This window comes from Scyliorhinus torazame, chromosome 21 (genome assembly GCF_047496885.1).
Source record: "Scyliorhinus torazame isolate Kashiwa2021f chromosome 21, sScyTor2.1, whole genome shotgun sequence".
NCBI classification, from domain to species: domain Eukaryota; kingdom Metazoa; phylum Chordata; class Chondrichthyes; order Carcharhiniformes; family Scyliorhinidae; genus Scyliorhinus; species Scyliorhinus torazame.
The window spans coordinates 25134652-25161844 of NC_092727.1; the positions used below are offsets into that span (position 1 = coordinate 25134652).

At 45.2% G+C, this 27193-nt stretch overlaps 1 pseudogene; it reads right to left on the reverse strand.

Annotated features, from left to right (window-relative positions):
- Nucleotides 1-674: 674 nt before the first annotated feature.
- The window catches only part of LOC140398746 (protein phosphatase EYA4 pseudogene), a 173218-nt pseudogene continuing 146699 nt past the window's right edge, over nt 675-27193 (reverse strand).

The window sequence follows — 27193 nt, forward strand, 5'->3', positions numbered from 1 at the left end:
TTGAAAACTACTTGTTCAGGGCCAAAGACGTTGCCCAGCCTGCTGTATGAGGTGAGCCAAACTCTGCATCGATCTCACTGATAAAGTTGATTGCCTTGGTTTAATTAGTAACACAGAAATGTCCTCCTTTCCTGTATTTTCATAGAATTCACAGTGCAGAAGGAGGCCATTCAGCCCATCGAGTCTGCACCGGCTCTTGGAAAGAGCACGCTACCCAAGATCAACACCCCCACCCTATCCCCATAATCCAGTAACCCCACCCAACACTAAGGGCAATTTTGGACACTAAGGGCAATTTATCATAGCCAATCCACCTAACCTGCACATCTTTGGACTGTGGGAGGAAACCGGAGCACCCGGAGGAAACCCACGCACACACGGGGAGGATGTGCAGACTCCGCACAGACAGTGACCCAAGCCAGAATTGAACCTGGGACCCTGGAGCTGTGAAGCAATTGTGCTATCCACAATGCTACCATGCTGTCTGTCTCTTGCTTCAAAAACCATTAAATGGATTCATAGATTAAACACATATTTGAGTGTAACTGGATGATTTTCTTGTAGATAGTTGTGGGTTATCGCACACCTGCTGATGTAATATTCCTCTACTCTAGATAGAAAAATGATTCACGGCAGCCTTATGTTTTGCAAAATGATCGTTTGTGCCATGGTGATCAACTCTTCATACTGCCGATGCTGGAAATCAGAAACAAAAACAGAAAATCCTGGATAAAGTCACAAGATCCGGCAGCATCTATGGAGAGAGAAAAACAGAGTTAATGTTTTGAGTCCACGTGACTCTTCTTCAGCTATGTTTCGCGTCAACTGCCCCAGCGACAGTGAAGGATCGTCAACTCTTATGGACTGACCTGATTAATACTACACTCCTGCATACTTCACTCGATGCTGGAGTCTATGTATTTATATTGTGTACCTTGTGTTGCCCTATTATGCATTTTCTTTTCTTTTCATGTACTAAATGATCTGTTTTAGCTGCTCACAGAAAAAATACTTTTCACTGTACCTCGGTACACGTGACAATAAATAAACAAATCCAATCCAATATATTTCCAAGTCAGGGTGGAGAGTAACTTGGAGGGGAACCTCAAGGTGGTGAGGTTCCCAGGTATCTGCTGCTGTTGTCTTTCTAGATGGTAGTGGTCATGGGTTTGGAACCGTCCGAAATTTGCAATCGTACTGATTACAGGGCAATTGGCAATGGATATTTGATCCTCCCTGGCATTGGCTGAGCAATCCTTACCTGTGGACTTCTAGAAGATGGCAGCATGGTTGCATTAGCATATGGCTTTACAGCGCCAGGGACCCAGGTTCAATTCCCAGCTTGGGTCACTGTCTGTGCGGAGTCTGTATGTTCTCCCCGTGTCTGCGTGGGTTTCCTCCGGGTGCTCCGGTTTCCTCCCACAAGTCCTGAAAGACGTGCTATTAGGTAATTTGGACATTCTGAATTCTCCCTCTGTGCACCCGAATAGGCGCCGGAATGTGGCGACTAGGGGCTTTTCACAGTAAGTGTTAATGTAAGCCTACTTGTGACAATAAAGATTAATATTATTATTCCCCAGTGCATCTATGGGGTTACGACTTCTGGAAGCTTGTAAGAAGTGCAATGTATAAGTCCTGTTTACTTTTAAAATTTTTTTTAGAGTACCCAATTATTTTTTTTCCAATTAAGGGACAATTTAGTGTGGCCAACCCACCTAACCTGCACATCTTTGGGCTGTGGGGGTGTAACCCACGCAGACACGGGGAGAATGTGCAAACTCCACACAGACAGTGGCCCAGGGCCGGGATTGAACCCGAGTCCTCAGGGCCGTAGGCAGCAGTGCTATCCGCTGCGTCACCGTGCTGCCCCGTAAAAGTCCTGTTTGCTAACCGGCACTGCACTCGCATTTTTCCACAGCAATGTTCCTTTGTTTTCCAATTCCTGACAAATAACTACAAGAGCTCTGGGAGCCAAGGTCATACAGTCAATCCTCAGCAATTAGCTTGAAATCATTTACTCAAATCCCATCACTAACAAGGTTGCTGTCGGTATTTGCAGCTCTTTCACCCTCCATAGTAGAGCAATGACATGTATATGGAAGCGAGCTCACTTCTCCCTGCACCAGGGTCTTCTGTTTGCCATTCACTTAAGTGTAGGAACTGCTTCTGTGTAACGATCACTGTAAAGTTACTATTCTTAGGAGATCTTGTATCAGGCGGTCAAATGATCGTCCTTCCGATGGGCTACATGCAGTAATAGCACAGTTCAGAGTGACATGAACACCTGGCACAGATTTTCAGAATTAAATCTTTGTCTAACTCAACACTGTTTTACAGAAATAAACCCGAAGGTGCGGTAATGGATGTGTGTAGTGAGTGAGGCAGAACGAGCCAGCAGGATCAACGATTCCAACTGTGAAGGAAATTAGGAGGGGAGGAAAAATTGCAGGTTGAGTCACCCAGCCAGCACTTGCTCATCTCCCAGCGTCAGAGCAAGAATAACAATTCAGAAAAGCTGGTCCCCAACCCACCTTTGCAGCTGCAGCATTGTGTTTGGCATGACGGATGGAGAAGGAAATTATACGAAAAGGAACTGGGGCTGATCTTATAAAAATGAAATGTTAAATGTTTACACATTCTTGTGATTGAAGCCTTTGTAGAGTTAAACATAATTACCAATCATAGCTACATTATCAACAGCAGTTTAGAGATTGCGTTATTTAAATAAATAAAACTAAAGAGAAATCTCAATCTCGAAACACTTTTTAAAATCAAATAGTGGTAGGGCTATGATTAAGTGTAATTTCCCTCTTTTTGCTCTGGTACTATTTTAATTCTTTTTGTTCAAACAATAGTGATGATGACATTTTCATGGGTACCAACATTACTGACATGGAAATTATTAGAGATAAAAAGGCACTACAACATTGACTGGTGTCTTCTTCTCCTAGGTTTCTTTAACCTTGTTGGGATCAGTCCAAGCTTCTCAAATCAGGAGTACTGATAGTTTCACCAACACTCTTTCAACAAAACAGAGCGATAACAAACTTAATGACAATTCTTTGCAACCGGCTGCTTTACAAACAATTTCCAGCAATAAAGATCCATCTTTAACTCTGCCTTTATCCATGTTTCTCCAGATATAAAGGTCTCCTGAGGATCTGTGCGGTTCAACAAATAGCCATTAAGATCTATTTATAAGTGCCAGTCCATTCAAAACTTAATTTTCTCCTTTTCCCCTCTGCTGAAATTTGTGCCATGAAATTTGATGAGGCTGTGCCCATTTTTCAAGTGGCAATCATCCAAAATGGCAGGTCAGGTGAGTGTGATCCAGAAGTGGTGTACCCGCCATATTGGATTGTGCCACGTTGTCCATGCGCACACCAGAGGAATTAAATTGGATAACTAAAATATTCAAATTAGGGTTCTAACGTTTGTGATCTTGGATTCTTTGTGATGCTAACAGACAGGAGGATGGAATATTCAGCGATTTAAAGGGCTCATCCATTAAACCTAGGTTCGTTGCTGCTCGGCTAATTAGCATTTGTTGGCCTATTTTCTGACTAAGAAACCTAACTCCGACTGTGGGGAAGTTGATTTTGCTGCGTTATACTGCAGTGAATGGTGGTTTCATAGTGTTGGCTTCAGAGCAATTGGACACCAAGGGAACACACTGGGGACTCATAATTCCTTAAGAGTGCCATCAGGAACCTGCTGTAACTCCAAACTTTTACTTGGAAGACAACCCGCCCATTCCAGATATTAGTCTAGTGGGTGGACCAGCACAGCTGGAATCTTGGGAATTTCCCAGGCATCCCCTCCAAACATGGGCAGCTGCAAGATTATCTGACTGCATGGTACAAATAAGTGCCAGGGCTGCACCTGCAGGAGCATCTTCAAAATTTAGATGCCACACTCCAGAGATTAGAAGATTATGGACTACGAGTACGGAAGGATAAATGTGAATTCTTCAAATCTTCTATTGAACACCTGGGGCACATAATCAAGGCAAAGGGACTGCACAAATCACCTTCAAAAGCAAAAGCCATAACAGTGGCTAGCACTGCTATCTGACAGCACCAGATGCCCGGGTTCAATTCCGGCTTTGGGTGACTGTGGGGTTTGCACGTTCTTCCCATGTTGATGTGGCTTTTCCTATGGGTCCAAAGATGTGCAGGTTCGGTGGGTTTATGGGCTTATGTGGATAGGCAGGGGAATGAGGCTAGGTAGGGTGCTGTTTCAGAGATGGGCTGAATGGCGTCCTTCTGTACTGTAGGAATTCTATGGTTCTATGGTGCTAACTCAGGCATTTAATTTTGAGCATTTTTGGGCTTATTAAATTATTATTCAAAGTTTTTCCCTAATCTAGCAACTATTTTCAATTCTTAACATCATTTATTTTGTCAAAACAGGAAATGGAAATAGGTGGATCAGTGCGAGAAGGACTTTGTACAAGCTAAACAGGCACTACAAAAGTCAGAAGTCCTGAGACATTTTGATCCAAAATTACCCTTACAAGTGGCTGGTGACGCATCACCATATAGGATGGGAGCAGTGGTTTCTCACATAATGCCCAATGGTGAAGAGAAGCCAATAGCGTTTGCATCAAACCCTTGAATAAATCAGAAATGAACAATGCACAGAGGGAAGCTCTAGGCATTCTTTTCGAAATCAAACATTTTCACCAGTATCTATATGAATAAAAATTTACTTTACTAACTGATCATTGACCGCTGACAATGATACTAGGGCCACGCACCAGGATTCTATCTCCAGCAGCGAGCTTATTATTGTAAATCAAATGTCCACGGAAATGCTGATGGACTCTCTAGATTATCCTTACCGAATGAGTCATCAATGAATAGATTGAGTGGTAATATTTTCTATTTCAAAAAATTCGATAACACTCCTGTAACCGCAAGGCAAGTTAAGAAGTATACCAGAAATAATCCGCTGCTGTCAGAGGTTATGGTTATGGTATTTTGTGGCAAGGCCATGGAGAGCAGAGTTGAAGCCATATGTTATTCAAAGATTCAAACTATCTCTACAGTCTCCTCTGGGAAATGAGGGTCATCATTCAGCTATTGTTAAGGGATCATGTCTTAGACCAAGTTCATGAAGGTCATTGTGGGATGGTAAGGATAAAGGAGGTAGCCAGAATACTATTTTTGGAGGCTAGAGCGCGATAGTGAAATTGAGGAGAAGGGGGACATGTGTTCAACGTGTGCAAAGGTTCAAAACATGGCACTCGCATCATTACGCCACTGGGAATGGCAAATCGTTCATTTAGATTATGCCGGACCATTTGAAGGGCAAATGTTTTTCATTGTGCTATATGCGCACTTGAAATGGTCTGAAGTAGCCATTATGAAGATTATGTCCTCAGAAAGAACAATAGAAAGTCTGGGTGAGATTTTTTGCAAGATCTGGTTATGGAATCCGACACATCAGATCTGCTCCTTATTATTCTGCCACAAATGGCTGGCTGAAATGTTTGTTCAAATAACGAAGCATTCATTGAGAGCTAACTCGTGAGCAAGGATCATTGTCAATGTTACCAATTTCTGCTACATACGGAATATAACACATTCAACAACCCAAAGATCCCTGCCGCTGAATTCTTCGCCTCACAACACCAGAAATCGGGATTCGTGATTGGGCAGAGAATCGGGCCTCTGGCCAAAATAGAGGCCCATGCTCGGTGCCGGCCTTCCCGATGGCAAAAACGCGGTTTGCGCCCCACACCAGTGGTGGCATGCAAAACCGGCATTTGCATTCATTTAAATGTATTTAATAAGCGTGACCCAGTATTTTCCATGCCGCTGCTATGCTCCGCCCCTCTCATGCGGAAGTCAGGCGGTGCGATTTACTGCAGGTATTTACAAACGGGGACTGGGCTCCAAGGCTGCGAAGGGGGAGAGAGAAGTTAATCAAAGTTTTAAACACTGTTACAAATTGTAGTGCTTGCTGGAGGGTGGCTGCCGGGCCGGGGGGTATAGCGGGGAGTGGGTTGGTGACAGCTCCGTGGATTTGGGGTGTCCCCCTCCGGGTCAGGGTGGCTTGGCTCATACCACCATTGCCATAGTGTTTGTTTTAAACGCATCCATTTGGTAAAAGTTACAGGTCCCTGGCTGTTCACTCTGTTCTTTAAATGTCTCTCGGAGCCTCTGGCCATTTGGGAGCCCACCCAGTTACCCCTCTGGAAGCCCTCAGACCTCAGCTGACCTATCAATGGGATGGGTGTGGCACATCAGGTGCTGCCACACATCAGAAGTGTAGCCCCACTGAAGCAGGGGAATAGCAGAACTCCAACAAAGGATACATTTACCATGGCTTTTGGCACCCTTCCTGGCACACTGCTGGTTTCAGTGCTGTCTGGTTCCCTACAGGTTTCAATACACATGATATCTGTATTTGCTAGTCTTTGCCTGTGTTGGCTGAATTTCCCTTCAGCCTTTGCGGTTCTCCATTTTAAGTCGGGAAGTGGCCGACTCAGGTGGCTACATCTCTGACTGCCCGCTCTCTTTGGTGTCCCTAACTCCACCTGATGTGCTGCAGCATGTGTGATGCGCGCACCAGAATGTGACCTAGGGACCTCATCACTAAAATGCCCCAGCAAGGTGATAGTCTCTGTGATGGGGGAGGGTGCAAGTAAATGCAGCGATGAAAAGTCAGTGTCTTCCCAGGACTGATTCGCCGGGGTGTGCTGGGGTTGTGGCTGGGGGTAAGGTACTCCAGAAAGGCTGATCTGGTCTGATGATGATCCTGCAAATAAAAGAAAGACACAAAGTGAGATCTTGGGTGTGGAAGAGGGGGAGAGATTTGTGCACGAATCTCTCCCCCTCTTCCACAGCCCACTATACATACATGAAATGAAAATCCCTTATTGTCACAAGTAGGCTTCAAATGAAGTTACTGTGAAAAGCCCCTAGTCGTCACATTCCGGCGCCTGATCAGGGAGGCTGGTACAGGAATTGAACCGTGCTGCTGGCCTGCCTTGGTCTGCTTTCAAAGCCTGCAACTTAGCTCTGTGCTAAACATTATTTTGTGGGAGGGACTCACTTGCTATGGGGACATCATTTTGCATTGCCCGACCTCCGCATCTGAGATGGCCCACTTCTGCACCTCCCTGACTAACCCCAACACCCTGTACTCCACGGGAGTGAGAGCCCTGAGGTCTGGGACGTCCCTCCAGTCTTCTCCTGGTCTCGCCTATTATGGGCTGCCTTTTCCTAAGGGACACATAAAAGACATGGTGAGATGCATGGGGGCGGGTTACACGGGGGTCTGTAGCTGGTGGCATGTGCGTACAAGGCACCTGGCCACAGAGGACAATACAGGTGTTGGGGTTAGGTGCAGGGTGGGATATGAGGCAGATGCAGCAAGTGGGTTTTAATTAACCTCTCGGGGAGTGGGCGTGTGAAAGGATGAGTGAGGGGCAAGAGTGATGCCAGGGAAAGAGAGAGGTGGTGAGTCACCCCAGCTGCTCCAAGGAGATCAATCATCTTCTTCCTGCACTGTGTGCCGGTCTGCCTTGTGAGGCTGGCAGCACTCACCGCCTCGGCCACCTCTTCCCAGGCCCAGTGAACAATAGCCAGCTGGAGCCTCCTGTCCACCCTGGGAACAGGGTGCCCCATTTCTCCTCCACTGCATCCAGAATCCTCTCAAGGTTCATGTCCAGGAACAGAGGAGCTGATCTCCCTGCTGCCACCTTCTTGGATACGACAGAGTACTGCCGGCGCTGTTCACCCCGGTCGCTGCCGGCGGGAACTATGCGCGAAGGGTCGGGGGGGGGGGGGGGGGAAGGGATCCTTCACCGCGATCAGGGCCCACCGATCGGCGGGCAAGGCTGTCCCCCCCCCCGGGCCTACTTTCTTGCACGGCCGGCCCCTGAACACCGACGCCATGTTGAGTCGGGGCCGGTGCACTGAAGAAGTCCCCCACGCATGCGCGGGGCTCGGAGAATCGCCCCCTATATTGTGTTTCAATCCAGGAACCTATGATGAAAGGGGGAGGAAAGTGTGACGTTTTCATAATTTCTTCCTAATTGGAGCAAGATCACTTTAAGAGCTCGATCACTTGATGTATTGATGATGTCATAGGCAGTTTGGGCAGAGTGACAGTCAGTCTATTCTTGCAGCCTGTGAGAAAACAGCTTTTCAATAAAGCTCTTGTTTGTTTTGTGCTTTTCATGGTTTGCAGGCTGGTATTTTTTTTTAAATACCACAGTAAGTCTATGTTGTCCTTGATGGGCTTTGATTGTATTTAGTGCTTTATTATTGATTCATTGGAATGTGAAGGAAAGGACAATTCCTGAATGCAGCTGTCAATGTTAAAATAAACACATTCCAAACAGGTGTCTCTTTTGTCCAGCTTACCCTGAACTATGTATCACTGGAGGATTTGACTGGCATCAGAACCTCGTAAACTTAAATAGAAATTCAAATAATGCAGAGCTACTAACACCGTAGTCACTGGTAAATGCAGAGCTGTGCAGCTAAACACTTTGCGGGCAAACTCTAACAAGAAATAGTCTGTATATTGCGCAAATAGTTAAAGAAAGTAAACTTCGGTATAAGATAGATGCACCCTCCTACGAAAGAAAAAAAGAGAAACTCTTTTACCCAAAGCAGTTGGATGCTAAGGTCACCCCTGCCATGTCAGATTCAGAACTGAATACAAGTTAGGCACATTAACAAAGAGCATTTGTTGAGTCTTTGTCATCAGTTTTCTTGGACAAATTAAAATATGTACGTGTTCAGCAGTGGAGTAAGTGACCTGGCCTCAGAACTATTATGTTCAAAATTGTAATTGCTTTTAGAAAGTATTTATTAATGCCAGTTTTACAGGATGCTGAAGGCTCAGATATTTCAGTCAACTGTAGGTTTTCTCAGCCACTGGAGATTATTTGATATGTGTATAGAACATGATGCCTTTGTCCAGGTCAGCTATAGTATTGCTTCTCCCTGTAAACTTCCCAATGTGTTCCTCATTATATTGGAGAGGTTGACCAGCAATTGCCTCGAGATCTTTTTCTCCCTCATGGGTTCCCTGTATAATTCACTCCTGATGCACAAAGACATCAAATTACATTTGGCATATGCTTGGATAAACTGGTGGTTATATTTCAGTGTGTGTAGGGTGGGGGGGTGAAAAAAAACCATTTAAATCACCCATTGATCCCATTTCCAGTGTTCACTTTTCTTGGACAGCGCAATGAAATCCCGATCGAAGTGGTTGATATTTCGCGTGCACTACCCCACAGTAAAAGAAAAACAAAGTGAACCATTCACAAACTCTGCAGAGCAGTGTGATCGTCTTTCTAACAAATAAAAACAAATGGAGAGCTGCACCAAAGGCTTTTTTGGTCATTTGCCTTGTGTGAAACGCCCTTTACATTTGAGAAAGGTGCTGGGTTCAGGTTCAATACCTAGGGCTGGATTTTTGACAAACAGAGATCGGAACTGTTTCTGGGCACCAAACTCGTTGAGATTTTCACAGGAGCACTCCCTCAATTGATATGGAGACAGGGGGCGGAATTCTCTGCCCCCCCCCCCCGCTGGGTCGGAGAATTGCCGGGGGGGCGGCGTGAATCCCGCCCCTGCCGGCCGCTGAATTCTCCGGCACCGGAGATTCGGCAGGGGCGGAATCGCGCCACGCCGGTCGGCTCTCCGGCCCGCGATGGGCTGAAGTCCTGCTGCTGTAATGCCGGTCCCGCCGGTGTGAATTAAACCACCTCCCTTACTGGCGGGATGAGGCGACACGAGCGGGCTCCGGGGTCCTGGAGGGGGGGGGGGGCGTGGGATGATCTGGCCCCATGGGGTGCCCCCACCATGGCCAGGCCCGCGATCGGGGCCCACCGATCCGCGGGCGGGCCTGTGCCATGGGGGCACTCTTTCCCCTCCGCGTCGGCCATAGCGTCCGCGATTTACTTCAGTAAATAGTTTTTACTAATTGTTACATGATGACTGGGCTACTTATTCTCACTGGGAATTCACTTGCTCCTCACACTATGACAAATCACAAAACGATACGCACCTACGCATCAGTGTTCTAAATTGGGATACCCTCGTAGATAACATCAGCGTGCTTCCTGAAAACTGTCTCCTAGCCCAACAGGCAGGATGGCAACATTTTCCACAGTTGATTGTCCAAAAGTCAAAACCCAATTTGCCATCTGATTCCCCGAGGAATAGAGGGGCAAAGGTTTAAGCGGAGAAAGGATTTGCTGCTCACAATCATTTGCAAAATACGGAGGCAAATTTCCACAGATTTCAAATGAATTGATCATCAGGTACCTGTTGTGGAAAGAGTGAAAAATCTGCTCCGCCAGATTACTGCTCAGCTCGAGAAGATGTAATTCTACCCGAATACTTCCTCTCCAGGCTCAGGGACAAAGAATGTACGGCTACAATTGCAAATGTGCATTGAAATATAGTCTTCACCTTGCACATTTTAGTCACTTTAAAAACAATTTTTAAGCTGTTTACAAATAAGCGGTTGCCCATTTAAAACAGAGATGAGGTGAAATTTGTCATGATATGCAGACATGCAACCAATGATCACTCAGAATAGGACACAACCAATGGGCAGTCAGGACACTCAGAGGTGGCATCAACACAAGGGGGCATGACATAAACACTATAAAAGGGATGAGGCACTGGAAGTGCTGAGAGTTAGTCAGGGTTGATCAGCAGCATCACACCCCAGCACGTGGCTTAGAGCAAGCTGGTACAGTTAGACTGAGTTACTACAGTTAGATTAGCAGAGAGTCGAACTAATTTGAGAACTGTATTAATAGTTCAATAAACACATTGAACTCATTTCAGAGTCTGGAGCATCCTTTAGTTAAGACTGAATCAAGTAGCAGACTGTGTTATCCGAAGCAGCATAACACAACAAAATTCTTCTCTCAGAAGGTTGGGAGTCCTTGGAACGCCCTGCCTGAAAAGGCAGTGGAAACAGAGGGTTGGGTTCTACACCCCCTGACGCCGAAACCACGTTTGGTGACGGGGCTGAGAATCCGTTTTGGCGCCGAAACCAGGAGCGGTGCCGGTTTCTTAATTCTCCCCCCCCCCCCCTGAAAAGTGTCGTTCTCCTAGAGTATGCCGCACCGAGTATTCACCGCCTCAGGCCATTGCCTGAGGCCTGCCCCGCAATGCTCCGTCCCCGACCGGCCGTATTCCCGACGGCGTGGGTTACGTGTGCTCAGACCATCCGAGAAACTCGTGTGGCAGCTGCGGACTCAGTTCAAGGCCACTATAGTTGGGGGAGGGCCGATCGGAGGGCAGGGAGGGCTTTATTCGGGCCTGGGGGCAATGTGGGTGGAAGGTCTAGGGCGTGCTAGCGGCCGATCGGGGGCACTACTTTGGCGGTCCAGGTCCGCAGGCTGAGTCCGCCAGGGAGCACGGCAGCCTCTGCAGGCCGCCACCATGTGCATGCGTGGCTTCTGAATTGGAAGTGCTGGCGGCCGTATCAACAGCTTGAGCTGCGAGCTCTATGCTGCCTCCTTGCTAGCACCCAGCAAAATGGGAATCGGTGGCCTTTTGATGCCAGTTTTCCTGGCATTACTGTTTTCATGACAGCGTGAGCACTTAGTCTCAAAATCGGAGAACCCAGCCCAGAGTATTTTTAAGGCAGAGGTGGATAGATTCTTGGTAAGCTAGGGGGTGATAGGTTATGGGGGTAGTTTGGATGCGGATTTGAGGTTACTCTCAGATCTGATCAGCCGTGATCTTATTAAATGGCGGAGCAGACTCAAGTAGAAGAATGGCTGACTCCTGCTCCTTGTTCGTATGTAGAGTTTTATGGTTCCTGAATCAGACTGATATCTACACCACTCTAATGTTTACATCAATCTGGTCGATGTCATGATATTTTGTGGTAAACTATTTAAATGCTGCTCTTTATTAGGTATGCAGTGCACACATTTATCACAAATCTATCTTGCGCACCAGGTATAATGGGACTGTGATGTCTACAATCAAGCACAGTGCAATTTAGGTGTCCAAGGCTGAATTATGGGCGTTCTGGCATTAACTACTATACTAGTTAGAGTATTTTACCATTCTTTTTTTTGTATGTGAAAATCAATGTGAACTGCAGCTGGTGTGTGTCTAGCAACCTCTAACCAGGCACACGTTTTTTAATGTGTGTCCATTCACAAATGTTTCACATATGTGAATATCCATACTTGATGTAAGTGTTCTCCAGATGTTAAAAAAATGTTGTGTTGAGTGTAGTAAGGGGGCACAGTCTGCTAATAGAGGTAAATATCAAATTCTACGATGCTGTGACTCAGTGGTGAAAGCTCTCAAAAACCTCGACAGTCCTAATCAGAGTGTCGGATTACTGCACTATAACATTTCAAAAGACAAGTTCTATTCTCCCAAACTTGGTTCCTAAATTTCAGAATGTACCTCACACGTGCATTCTGACTAAAATCCAGCAACAGGTAAGGTTAGGGAAATCAAATAAATTTTACCAGAACAGAAGTGGAAGAAGGAACTGTTTGTGTATAATGGTTGAACTGCTTCATTTCCCACAAAGTTACATTTGGATTTCTTTCTGTTCCCCTGTTGGCAGGACAAAGACCAATGTATGTTTGTCAAATTCTCCAGTGGTTTTGGATGAATATCTGGTGGAGTTGCTGAAATACTATTGAAGCGCATTGGATCAGCAAAGAATCTCGCATTTAACTCTACACTGCTTCAACATAAAAGCAGTACGAAAAAAATTCCCAGCCTGCCAGAAGTGAATGAGAAGAATGAGAGGAACTCAGCTGGTCAGTTAGCAGAAGGCATCACTCAGTGCTGATATTGTGGACTGTGAGACGTTCTAAATGCACGGCAATAATAGCTAAACCAGCATGGCTCCAATGATGGCAGCGTCATTCATTTCACAGTATAACCAAAGATAAAATTACACTTTTAGGTTCGAAATTGCTAATGGCGGAAGTAGTGATGAATGTTTAACATGTTTGGCGTGACATTTCTCTTCAACAGAGCCATAACCCCATTTATTTTAAGTGGGTTGTGACTGATCTAATGACCCTCTAATATATAGCCTCAGTGCCTTCTTCAAGATTGAACTGAGCTGCAAATCCACATCTTTCACATATCGCATCTGCATACCTTCCCAACTGGTTAAAGTGAAATGTGGTAAAAAGGCAGCAGTCCCATTGGTTCAGCTAACAAGGCCCGATGGCTTTTGTTCAACAATCTTTAGGATTTCATCAGGATTTGATTATACCTCCCATAATAAGCTGGAAAAGCAACTGACTACTTATTTAAAAAAAATGCAATTTAGTAGATGCTGCAACATGTTACGTTTTTCAAATCTAAAAATTGCAACTTAAAAAGTTTGTCTCAGCTCTGGCCTGAGCACTCTGGCTTGATGGGCTCCAAATTATGTTCCCTCCCCTCCCTCCCCCCCCCCCGCCCAGCCCCCCACCAAACACGTATGCTTGGTTCCACTCCCCCTTCTTGAAAGTACCTCCAATACTCACCAAGCCTGTCCTTGCACTGAGTCCCATTGACCAATTTCACACTGGCTACAAAATTCGACGAGGCTCAAAAACGGGTGCAGGAAGTGGGAGGTGGGATTTACCCTTGCTCGTTGCTTTCGATGCAGGCCACAGGCAATGAATTTTGTTGTTGGCTCCTTTAAATAATGTCGGTGGGAGAGTAATTCCTGCTGATGAAGGCATGTTCGGCTGCGACAGGTTAAAAGGAGGTGTTACCAGATGCATTCAGATTAAAAATAGCACCTTCGGTGTCAAATCACCTCTACGCACTGACTAACATCATGATTTCCTCGTTCTGTGTTCGAGTGTCACACTCTGAAGCAGTCATACTCGACTTGAAAAGTTAACCCTATGACAATAACGGTGTTCATTTCTGAAGGAGAATTTATTTTGCACCCGTCTTTCCATTTAAGAAAAAATGTTCGGACTACATCAAAACGAATGCAAACGTGGATTGTGCGACAAATAAATTTGATTGGTGCTGTCACATGAACCCTTGACCCTCTTGGTTCAACGTGCCTTTACCTGCTGCATTGCTGCTGATCCTTGCGTAAATACAAATATAATATTCCATAAGTAAACCTCTCCATTTTTCTCATTGATCCATAAATGATACAACCTATAAGAATTCTAATCAAAAGTTCCTGGTATGCCTAAATTGCATTTAATAGCATTGGATATTTCATGCTTATCTCTTGCATTTCAAAAGTCTGTACAAATTAGTTCACACCAAGGTAGTAAAGTACTAACGTGTTGTTGAACTATCCAATATATACAAAATGAATTGTTTCAGGGAAAAACTGAATTGCTTCTAATTGTATTCACTGGAAGTCAGGGGTTCATTGTCCAGTCGAAATGAAGTAGCGATTCCACCAAAACAGTATCAAGGTGGAGTTCATATTATCCTGCTTGCAAATGTTCCGGCAAATCATTATAACATTGGCGGAGGGAATATTTTTCCTGATTGAATATTTTGATGAGGTAGTAGAGTGGTTGAGGGCAGTGCAGTTGTGAATGTGGGGCGTCATTCTCCGACCCCCCGCTGGGTTGGAGAATCGCTGGGGGCTGCCGTGAATCCCGCCCCCGCCGGTTGCCGAAGTCTCCGGCACCAGAGATTCGGCGGGGGCAGGAATCGCGCCGAGCTGGTTGGTGGACCCCCCCGCTTGGTTCTCCGGCCTGGATGGGCCGAAGTTCCGCCGATAAATTGCCTGTCCCGACGGCGTAAATTAAAGCACCTATTTACCGGCGGGACAAGGCGGCGTGGGCGGGCTCCGGGGTCCTGGGGGGGGGGTGCGTGGGGCAATCTGACCCCGGGGGGTGCCCCCAGGGTGGCCTGGCTCGCGATCGGGGCCCACCGATCCACGGGCGGGCCTGTGCCATGGGGGCACTCTTTCCCTTCCGCCTCCGCCACGGTCTCCACCATGGCGGAGGCGGAAGAGACTCCCTCCACTGCGCATGCGCAGGAAACTTTCAGCGGCCGCTGACGCTCCCGCGCATGCGCCGCCCCGACATGTCATTTCCGCGCCAGCTGGCGGGGCAACAAAGGCCGTTTCCGCCAGCTGGCGGGGCGGAAATTCCTCCGGCGTCGGCCTAGCCCCACAATGTTGGGGCTCGGCCCCCAAGGCGTGATGCCCGTCTGATTGGCGCCGTTTTGGGCGCCAGTCGGTGGACATCGCGCTGTTTCGGGAGAACTTCGCCCGTGGTCTTCCAAAATTCATTTGCACAGGACCCGGGAAATAAGGTTGCCCATGGTGCTAATCGCCAGAATCTTACCATATAGGGGACTGGGCTTGGGTAGTACCGCCCCTGGGAGTGTATGTCAGTGAGAGAGAGTGTGTGTGTGTGAGAGTATGGGCGGGATTCTCCCTTCTGGGGACTAAGTCCCCATGCCTGCTGGAAAATGGGCGAGAATCACTCCGGACGTTTTCCTCGAAGGTCCGGGGTGATTCTCCGTTTCCCAGGGGGCTAGCAGAGCCCCAGCATGTGTCCCGCAACTCTGGCTGCCGGCAGGGCCCCACTAGCCAGACCACGCGGTCGTGCATGAGAATGGCGGCTGCAAGCGGGTCCACACATGCGTGCGGTGGCACACCTTGGCCCAGGCGCCACCAACAGGACAGAGCAACACAGCGGGTCAGCGCGGAGGAAGGTAGGTTCCTCCCAGATCGCGATGGCCTGCTGTTCGGTGGCCCCCGATCGTGGGCTGGCCACCACTGAGGGCCCCCCCGGAGTCAGATCCCCCCCCCCCCCCCCCCCCCCCCCCACCAGGACAGGAAGCAAAACGTTGGAATAAATGGGTCTTTTTCTGATTGACAGGCACTGAATAGTGGGGGACTGTAGGGGCCTATGCTAGGACCCCAACTGTTCATGTTATATATTAATGATTTGGACAAGGAAACACAATATATTATCTCCAAATTTGCAGATGATACAAAGTTGTGTGAGAGGTTGAGTTGTGAGGAACCTGCAGAGATGCTTCAGCAGCATTTGGACAAGCTGAGTGAGTGGGCATATGCATGTCAGACGCAGTATAATGTGGATAAATGTGAGATTATCCGCTTCGCGAGCAAATATAGGAAAGCAGATTATTATTTGAATGGGTGTAAATTGAGAGGTGGATACTCAGTGAGACCTTGGTGTCCTCGTACATCAGTCGCTGAAAGTAAGCGCGCAGGTACAGCAGGCAGTAAAGAAGGCAAATGGTATGTTGGCCTTCATAGCGAGAGGATTTGAGTATAGGAATAGAGATGTTTTACTGCAATTGTATAGGGCATTGGTGAGGTCACACCTGGAGTATTGTGCGCAGTCTTGATGTTTTTATCAGAGAAAGGATGTTCTTGCTATGGAGGGAGTGCAGCGAAGGTTTACCAGGCTGATTCCTGGGATGGTGGGACTGTCATATGGGGAGAGACTAAGTCGGTTAGGATTATATTCATTGGAGTTTGGAAGAGTGAGAGGGGTTCTCATAGAAACATAAAATTCTAATAGGATTAGACAGGGTAGATTCAGAAAGAATGTTCCCAATGGTGGGGGAGTTCAGAACAAGGGGTCATAGCTTGAGGATAAGGGGTGAACCTATTAGGACTGAGGTGAGGAGAAATTTCTTCATCCAGAGAGTGGTGAATCTGTTGAATTCGCGACCACAGAAAGTAGTTGAGGCCAAAATGTTGTAATTTCAAGAACGAATTAGATAAAGCTCTTGGGGCTAAACCGATCATAGAATTTACATTGCAGAAAGAGGCCATTTGGCCCATCGAGTCTGCACCAGCCCTTGGAAAGAGCACCCTACTCAAGACCACGTCTCCACCCAATCCCCATAACCCAGTAACCCCACTTAACCTTTTTTGGACACTAACGGCAATTTAGCATGGCCAATCCACCTAACCCGCACATCTTTGGACTGTGGGAGGAAACCGACGCAGACACGGGGAGAACGTGCAGACTCCGCACAGACAGCGACCCAAGCCGGGAATTGAACCTCGGACCCTGGAGCTGTGAAGCAACTGTGCTAACCACTGTGCTACAGTGCCGCCCCACTGTGCTACCGTGCTGATCAAGGGATATAGGGGGAAGGCGGGATCAGGGTATTAAACTTGATAATCGACCATGATGATAATGAATGGCGGAGCAGGCTTGAAGGGGCGAATGGCCACCTCCGTCTATTTTTTATGTTTGTATGTCTCTATGTGACTGAGTACAATTATGCTCCTGCTGATGGCCCACTGGATGCCCAGTTTTGAGCAGCTTTTCGAAGTTTATCCCATTTAGCATGATGGTCGTGTCACACAACGAGGGTATCCTCAATGTGAAGACGGACTTGGTCTCCACAAGGACTGTGCAGTGGTCACTCTTACCGATACTGTCATGGACAGATGCATCGGCAGCAGGTGTTATACGTTTTAGTTACCGTTGTATGAAGAGTCAATAGTCCTGTTCCTTTTCACCAAACACCATTTATTTCACTTCCACAGCCTCTGCACAAAACTCTTAACAACACACCACCTGACACAAGGGCCACCTGAAGCCCCTTTACATATCAGTGTCAGTCATTGGATACTTAAACTAAACGAGACAACTAATTGCAATGTCTCTTAATGCATTACTTAACTCTTAACCCATTACTTAACAGCAGGTAGGTTGGTGAGGATGTGGTCAAGTACGTTTTTCTCTCTTGTTGGTTGGTTTCCCCACCACCTGCCGCAGCCCCAGTCTAGCAGCTACGTACTTAGGACCTGACCAGCTCAGTCTGTCGTGGTACTACTGAACCACTCTTGGCGATGGACTTTGACGTTTCCAACCAATGTGCCCTTGCCACCCTCCGTGCTTCCCCCAAATTGTGTTCAACATGGAGGTGTACTGATTCATCAGCTGAGGTGGAATGGTATGTGGTAATATGCAGGAGGTTTTCTTGCCCATGTTTGAGCTGGTCCCATGAGACTTCATGGGGTTCAGAGTTAATGGTGAGGACTCCTTGGGCAACTCCCTCCTGACTGTATACCACTGTGCTGCCACCTCTGCTGGGTCTGTCCCGCCGATGAGACAGGACATATTCAGGAAGGGTAGCTTCTGGGACATTATCTACAAGGTATGATTCTGTGACTATGACTATGTCAGGCTGTTGATTGTCTGTGAAATAACTCTCCCAATTTTGGCACACTACGTTGATGTTGGTAAGGAGGATTTGAAGGGCCGATAAGGTTGGATTTGCCGATGTAGCCTCGGTGGTGGGTGGTCTGTCTGGTTTCATTCCTTTTTGTTTTATTTTTAGCGGTTGAATACAACTGAGTGTCTTGCTAGGCCATCTAAGAGTCAAATACATTGCTGTGGATCACGTGTAGACCAGACCAAGTAAGGACGGCAGATTTCCTTCCCTAAAGGGTATTAGTGAACACGATGGGCTTTTACAGCAATCAACAAGGGTTTCAAGTGTATTGTAATTCCAGATGTTTTATTGAATTTTAAATTCCACGACCGACCATAATGGGATTTTAACCTGAGTCCCCAGAGCATGCCCTGAATCTCTGGATTATTAGACGAATGACAATACCATTGCACCACCACATAGAACATAGAACATTGAACAATACAGCGCAGTACAGGCCCTTCGGCCCACGATGTTGCACCGAAACAAAAGCCATCTAACCTACACTATACTGAGGAGTATGTGCTCTCTCGTGCACATACTCCTCAGAGAGTATGTGCACGAGAGAGCGAGTGTGTGCGTGAGAGGAGTGAATGTGTGCGAGAGTGAGTGTGCGAGAGAGTGTGTGCGTGAGAGAGTGAGTGAGTGTGCATGAGAGAGTGAGTGTGCACGATAGAGTGTGTGTACAAGAGAGTGGGTGTGCGCAAGTGTGTGCGAGAGTGAGTGTGCGTGAGAGAGAGAGAGAGAGTTAGTCAGTGTGAGCAAGAGAGAGGGAGTGAGTGTGCACGAGAGAGAGAGTGAGTGTGCTTGAGAAAGAGTGAGTGTATGCTGGAGAGGGAGTGTGTGTGCATGAGAGAGAAAGGGAGAGGGAAAGAACTTCAGACCGGGAGTAAGCTGAACATACACACACACACACAGACCGTACAATGTGGCTGCCCCATACACACATGCACACGTGCACACACACCCCAACTTGCACACTCACACACACACACGCACCAACATACACACACACCACCACCACCCACACACCAATACATGCCAACACCCTCCCTCCTCCTCCCCCCTTTCCTAAAACCTATCATAACACTGGGCCAGAATAGGAGGAAAACCCAGGCTGAAAGACAACCGGCTTTCTTCCCTCACTTCCATCTGAATTCCGCCGAGGCTGGCTCTGAGTGTCCTGCACCAGAAGCAAAGGCAATGTGCTGTTAGTTAAATCCCACTCCTTAGCTCAGCCCCAATCACCTCCTCCTACCCTGGTGACCAGGACTTAGGGACTAGTCTGTATCTCTCCTCCAGATTTATTTCTTAAGTGAAAAGGCAAAACCAGGTTTTATTAGTTATCTCTGATGCCGGGCACTTTTTAAAAGGTCACTTTTTATTAATTGCCCATTTTTAAAGTGATCAATTTATTGTTTTGACATTTATTTTTTTGCTCAGCAAGCTGTTTGTATTTTTTTTCATGCCTTAACATTTCGTTTTTGAAATTTATGTTTAATGTTGTGCCAAACCAATTCTCAGACAGCTGCTGCTGGGTTTCTTGCTGAAGGGGAATGAAAGGCTCATGAGAAGTCTGATTGCATTTTGGAGGGCTGGTTAAGGGGGTTATTTTTACTCCAAAGAAAACAAGGAAGTTTTGGAAATGCTCAGCACATCTGGGAGCATCTGTGCAGAGGGAAGCAGAGGTCAGTAGCCCTTCACAAATGAATGTAGCTTATGATGTCGAAGCTTTGGCCTGGATTTTCCACCCCGTTGAGCAGAAACTGAAAGGTTTTTACACTGGCGGGATTTCGCACTCGATTGTCCAATTTGCCTGATTGCCCACCACACGTTGGACTGTCCATTCACCTTGGCATGAGGGCACATTGATGTGAATCACGACAAGCCTCCCACACAATGTGCATCCGGTGACCTGAACCCACCGGGGGAGCATATGTGAGTACCACCTCCAAGGGGAGAGGCCCATGCTCTGGCACTTTCCCCTTGCACTGCCCCTTGGCACTGCCCGGCATGACCCTCTCTTCCTGGGGGCTATACTCACCTCTGCGCCTCCGGCAGGTCCTGCTTACCAGTTGCACGTCATGGGGAACTTGTCATGATTCACATCCTTGTGCTCTCATACAATGTGAATGGGCAATTTAACGGGGGGGTGACAAACACTTGGGCAAAGTCCTGATAATGAAACATAAATATATTCAAATGGGAACTCTGACATTCAAGGTCGGGATGCATATAGGTGGATGCAATTCATCAATTGTCAGGCTGCTTTATGAAGAGAGGTGTTTGCTCCAATAAATAAAGATGTACTGGAAGGGGGACATCTTGTGTTATAATGTGAATATGGAAGGCAAATGTTTATTTTATTGCTTTGTAATTATTTGTATGTATGGCAAAAAAAGGTTTTGCTTTAATAAGGGGGGATATGGAATCTACTGATGGTTGGTAGACACAAAAATTGAGAAAACTATAAAAAGCTCAAGCATCCTTTATCATTAATCCGAAAACTGAGGACATCCAAAAACTGCACTTTTTTTGAAACTCGACCTTTAGCATGTGAGGTTCGTCACCCGAGCTGACACGACCCGGGCTGAAAAGAACATTATCGACAGCACCTGTCCTTCAGCATGTAAAATCTAGTTGTTTTTCTGCACTGTTTACCTTACGAACCCTGTCCTACAAACAGAATTGCAGATGGCGCTTTGGGAAGGAACCTATTACAGAGGTTGTGAGTTTATTATTCAGTGGTACATCTGACTTTTCTAGCCAGTTTATTTACTTTAAAATATAGCTATATCATCTATTGTAACGTAAGAAGGCCAAGAGTTACAAGTGATAATTGAAAACTGAATTTACTTAAATCCGAATCATAATCAGTCACGAAGATTTTAGATAAATAATACTCAACTTGGAATTTTGTTTCTTTTTGATTAGTTTGAAAGATCGTTCTTAGGTTTTCAAAAGTTTTGATTTCAGAAAAGAGGGGACTCTGTCAGTGTCTTATTAATTTTATTGTTAATGGAAAGAGGTGATGGGTATTTGACTACATATAAATAGGGGCTGGCTGGGGCACTGGGTGGAGGAGAGAAGTATTCACACTGAACAAATTCAATATAATTTCACAGCAAAGAAAAACTCTGTGTCTTAGTTTTGACTTTACCAACCGGCATGAATCCAGTTAACTTTCGAGGGCGATCATGTGATCCAGCTCTTGGATTTTTGTATAGTCAGACAGAGTGCACCAGGACGAAAAGATTTACCCCATCTCTTTTTCTTCTGAAACATCTCTCATCAAAGCTGAATTGTTTTTGTGATTTAAAAACAAAACCCACCAGAAGACCTCATTGCTATAAACTAAGGGTACTTAGAACATAGAACATAATACAGCACAGTATATGCCATTCGGCCCACGATGTTATGCCCAACTAGTCTGAAACTAAGATCAAATCAATCTACTCCCAAACATTCTAGTGCACTCCATATGCCTATCCAATAACCGCTTGAAAGTTCCTAAAGTGTCCGACTCCACCACCATAGCTGGGAGTGCGTTGCATGCCCCAACCACTCTCTGAGTAAAGAACCTACCTCTGACATACCTCCAATATCTTCTACCATGAACCTTATAGTTATTCCCCCTTGTAACAGCTGCATCCACCCGAGGAAAAAGTCGCTGATCGTCCAGTCTATTGTCATGTAAGAGTACCTTTAAGAAATGGGTGTTTATAAATGGGTGTGTATATAAATATCTGTCGTGAGAGTACCTTTAAGAAATGGGTGTTTACAACTGCAGTGATGTCAGAGTGTGGGTGGAGCTGGGCTGTTTGCTGCAGGGTGTGTTTTAGTTTCATTTTCAGAGCTGGATAGTTGCAGTCACAGCCAGAAGGTGTATGAATCTCACTCTGTAATCTAAAGACTGTAAATCGATCCTGGTGATTTAAGACTAATAACAGTAGTGACGATAACCTGATGTGCTTCTGATAAAGGTTTTGTTTTTAAGTCGTATGGATGTTAAAAAGGAAGCTTAAAGGTTTACTTGTGTTGTAGTCTTTGGGGGTTGTATTTGAATTAATGGTTGCTAAGATGTTCACTGTATGTTTTAAAAAGGTGAACTTGAGTTCATAGAATAAACATTGTTTTGCTTTAAAAAATACTTTTCCATTTCTGCTTTACCACTACTGTCGAGTGGGCCGTGTGCTCCCCATATCACAATCTATTAAAAGTTGTGGGTCAGGTGAACTCCATGATACACTTTGGGGTTCTCTAAACCCTGGCCCATAACAAATTGGGGGCTCGCGGGGGATAAAAGTCTATCTATTGGATTGGCTTAATGAATTTAAAGACAGTGAGGGGTGAGCATATTGTGGTTGCTTTTCAGGTGTAGTATTTTAGTTTAAGTAGGGAGTGTGTTGTGGACAATGGCTCTTTCAGAGGCTCAGATGTTTTGGGGGATGGAGACGGTCACACGCAGTACCTGACAGACAGAGACTAAAAGCACATAGTTAGATTTGGCAAAAACATTGAAGTTAACATTACCTGACAAAATGTGAAAAGATGAGGTAATTATGGTAGTGGCTAAGCATTTAAAGTTGCCTGAGATGCAGTTTGACTCATTGGAAATGGCAAAAATTCAGTTACAAATTAAACAAATGGAGCATGAGAAAGAATTAAAGCAGCTTGAATACGAAAGAGATAGAGAGGAAAAAGAAAGAGAAAGGGAGATACAGATCAGGGGAAAAAATAAGAGAGAGAGTTTGAACTTCAGTAAATGGCCATGAAACATGACAATCAGTTAAAATTGGCAGGCGTAAAGGGAAACGTACAGTTGTATGATAGTGATGAGGATAGTGAGAAAGAGCGTCATAGTCGAAGGCTTGGTGGGAATCTATTTAAATATGTCCAAGCATTGCCAAGGTTTGATGAGAAGGAAGTGGAAGCCTTTTTCATTTCATTTGAGAAGGTAGCTAAACAAATGAAATGGCCACAGGACATGTGGGTTTTACTGATTCAAACAAAGCTGGTAGGTAGGGCGAGTGAAGTGTTTGCATCACTACCGGAGGAGGTATCTGGAACGTATGAGGTGGTGAAGAAATCCATCTTAAGTGCATATGAGCTAGTGCCTGAAGCCTACAGAAAAAAGTTTAGAATTTTAAGGAAAGAATTTGGTCAAACACACATGGAGTTTGAAAGGCTCAAACAGAGTAATTTTGATAGGTGGATAAGGGTTTTGAAAATAGACAAAAACTTATGAAGCTCTCAGAGAAATTATACTTTTGGAGGAGTATAAAAATTCAATTCCTGATGTAGTGAGAATTTATGTGGAAGAACAGAGGGTTAAAACTGTGAGATTAGCAGCAGAAATGGTAGATGATTATGAATTAGTTCACAAACCAAAGATTGGTTTCCGACATCAGTTTCAGCCGGTGCGGGATAGAAACTGGGGACATGAGAAATACTCGAGTGGTAAAAGTAAAGGTAAAGGTGATCTGATGGGAGACAATAAAGAGAGTGTACCTCAGATTAAAAAATAAATCCAGGAGGGTGGTAAAGGAATGAAAAGTTTCAGATGTTTTCACTGTAATAAACTAGACCATGTAAAGTAACAGTGTTGGTGGTTGAAAAAAAGCACTGGGAAGGCTGATGTGGTAAAACAGGATAAGACAGTGGTGTTTGTTAGATTGGTAAAGGAAGGCCCAAGGGAAGCGAAGGAGGTGCAAACGATTGTACAGCCTGTTCAAGAAGTAATTGTTAAGAAGGTGCCAGATGTCTTTAAAGAATTTACTTGTGTGGGTAAGGTTTACTCATGTGTATCAGGAGGAGCAGGTAAATAAGTCACAATTTTAAGAGATACAGGGGCCAGTCAATCTTTAATGGTAAGAGATGAGGAATTATGTAGTTTGGGAAGAATCTTGCCAGAAAAGATGGTGATATGTGGAATTCAGGGTGAGAGGAGTAGCGTTCCATTATATAAGGTAAGGTTGGAAAGTCCAGTGAAGAGTGGTGAAGTGGTAGTAGGAGTAATAGATAAACTATCTTGTCCAGGAATACAGTTTATCTTGGGTAATGATATAGCTAGATCGCAGGTGGGAGTGATGCCTACTGTGGTTGATAAGCCAGTGGAAAATCAGCCAACTGAAGGGTTGAAGGACGAATATCCTGGGATTTATCTGGATTGTGCAGTAATTAGGTCGCAAAGTCACAAGTTAAGACAAGAGGAGACATCAAAGAGTGAAGATGAAGTTGAAGTGCAATTATCAGAAACGATTGTTGATCAGATGGTTGAAAAAGAACAAGAACAGGTGGAGGATGAGGCGGATATTTTTATTTCAGGAAAATTGGCGGAGTTACAACAGAAAGATGTAGAAATAAAACGGATATATCGGAAAGCATATACGGAGTAGGAATCTGAGAGTATACCAGAGTGTTATTACTGTAAAAGTGATGTCTTGATGAGAAAATGGAGACCTGTACATATGCAGGCTGATGAAAAGTGGGCAGAAGTTCATCAAGTAGTATTGCCGGTAGGGTATAGAAAGGAGGTGTTGCGAGTTGCACATGAGGTACCAGTGGGAGGTCATTTGGGAATAAGGAAAACTCAAGCTAAAATCCAGAAACATTTTTATTGGGCTGGACTACATAAAGACGTAGTTAAATTTTGTCAATCACGTCACACATGTCAAGTGATAGGGAAACCTCAAGCAGTGATAAAACCAGCGCCCTTCATACCCATTCCAGCATTTGAGGAACCTTTTACAAGGGTTCTAATCAATTGTGTAGGACCGCTTCCTAAAACAAAAAGTGGGAATCAATATCTTTTGACTATAATGGATGTGTCTACTAGGTTTCCAGAGGCCATTCCAGTACGTAATATTACAGCTAAAAAGATTGTGGAGCAGGTACTTAAATTCTTTACTAGATATGGACTACCCACAGAAATTCAATCGGATCAAGGAACGAATTTTACTTCAAAGTTATTCAAAGAAGTTATGATTAGCTTAGGAATAAAACAATTTAAATCAACTGCGTACCATCCAGAATCGCAGGGAGCGTTAGAAAGGTGGCATCAGACATTAAAGACAATGTTGAGGGCATATTGTCAAGATTATCCAGAGGATTGGGATAAAGGTATTCCATTTGTGTTGTTTGCAATTAGGGATGCACCTAATGAGTCTACCAAACTTAGTCCTTTTGAACTAATTTTTGGTCATGAGGTAAGAGGACCACTTAAATTGATTAAAGAAAAATTGGTGGGTGAGAAATCGGAAATTACACTATTGGATTACGTGTCAAATTTTAGGGAACGATTAAATAGAGCAGGTGAATTGGCTAGACAACATTTGAAAGTTGCACAAAATGTGATGAAACGGGTAGCGGACAAGAAATCCAAAGTTTGTAGTATTGCCAGTGGGGATAAACGTCTAGTGTTGTTACCAATGGTAGGGGAGCCTTTAAAAGCTAGGTTTTGTGGTCCGTATCAGATTGAAAGGAAATTAAGTGAGGTGAGTTATGTGGTTAAAAACACCAGAGAGACGGAAGACTCACCGAGTGTGTCATGTGAATCTGCTTAAAAGGTACTATGAAAGGGAAGGAGAGACAAAGGAGGTTTTAATGATTCTAACTCAAAGTGATGAGCCAAATCCAGATGACTGTGAATTTGACATACCTCAAACTAAATTGGAAAATGAGGATGTTCTTAAAAATTGGGATGCATTGTTAAGTTACTTTCCAGAGGAAAACCGAACTGGCCTGCAAGTTATTGATATCACATGGGCAAGTTTGTAGAGATAAATTGGGGAGTACTAAAATGGCTACACATGATGTTGATGTGGGAAATGCTGTTCCTATCAAACAACATCCATACAGACTTAACCCTTTAAAATTGGCACAGGTTAACAAAGATATTGAAAGTATGCTTAAAAATGGCATAATTGAAGTGGGTTGCAGCCAATGGAGCTCACCCATAGTGATGGTACCTAAACCAGGCGGTACCCAACGGTTGTGTGTGGACTAGCGAAACGTGAATGCAGTTACAAGAACGGACTCTTATCCTATCCCACGCTTGGAGGATTGCATTGAGAAAGTGGGACAATACGCTTTGTTTCCAATTTGGATTTACTGAAAGGTTACTGGCAAGAACCTTTATCTGAAAGGGCGAAGGAGATTTTACCTTTTGTGACTCCAGATGGTATATACCAGTTCAAAGTTATGCCATTTGGCATGAAAAAAGCCCCAGCAACATTTCAAGGGTTAACTAATACAGTCATGTCAGGATTACCCAATTGTGCGGTATACATCGACGATCTGGTAGTTTTCAGCCAGACATGGAAAGAACATTTAAAACATCTGATGGAGTTATTCGGTCGACTTCAGGAGGCGGATTTGGTGATAAACCTAGCCAAAAGTGAATTTGGAAAAGCCCAAGTCACTTTCCTTGGCCATACAATCGGACAGGGTCGACTGGTCCCACGGGATGTGAAAACAAAAGTTATTGGGGAGTTTCCGATACCCTCGACACGACGGGAAATAATGCGATTTCTTGGTATGAGTGGATTTTAGCGGAAATTTGTACCAAATTTTAGCAGTGTGGTCGCTCCACTGACGGACTTGCTCAAGAAGCGTAACAAATTCCAGTGGACAGCGGAGTGTCAACAGGCATTTGACGAGCTGAAGGCTGTGTTAACCACTGCTCCTGTGTTAGTCATCCCAAATTATACCAAACCCTTCAAAGTGGCTGTTGATGCGAGCGATGTGGGCGTAGGTGCGGTGCTTCTACAAGATGACGACGAAGGGCTAGAGCGGCCTTTTGGTTAATTTTCAAAGAAATTGAATTCTCACCAGAAAAAGTATTCGACGATTGAGAAGGAGACTTTGAGTTTGGTGCTGACTTTGCAACATTTTCACATTTATGTGACCAGCAATCCATCTGACACCATTATATATACTGATCATAATCCGTTGACGTTTTTGGAGCGATTCCGGAATAACAACGCAAGGCTGTTTCGCTGAAGTTTATTGTTTCAGCCATTTCATTT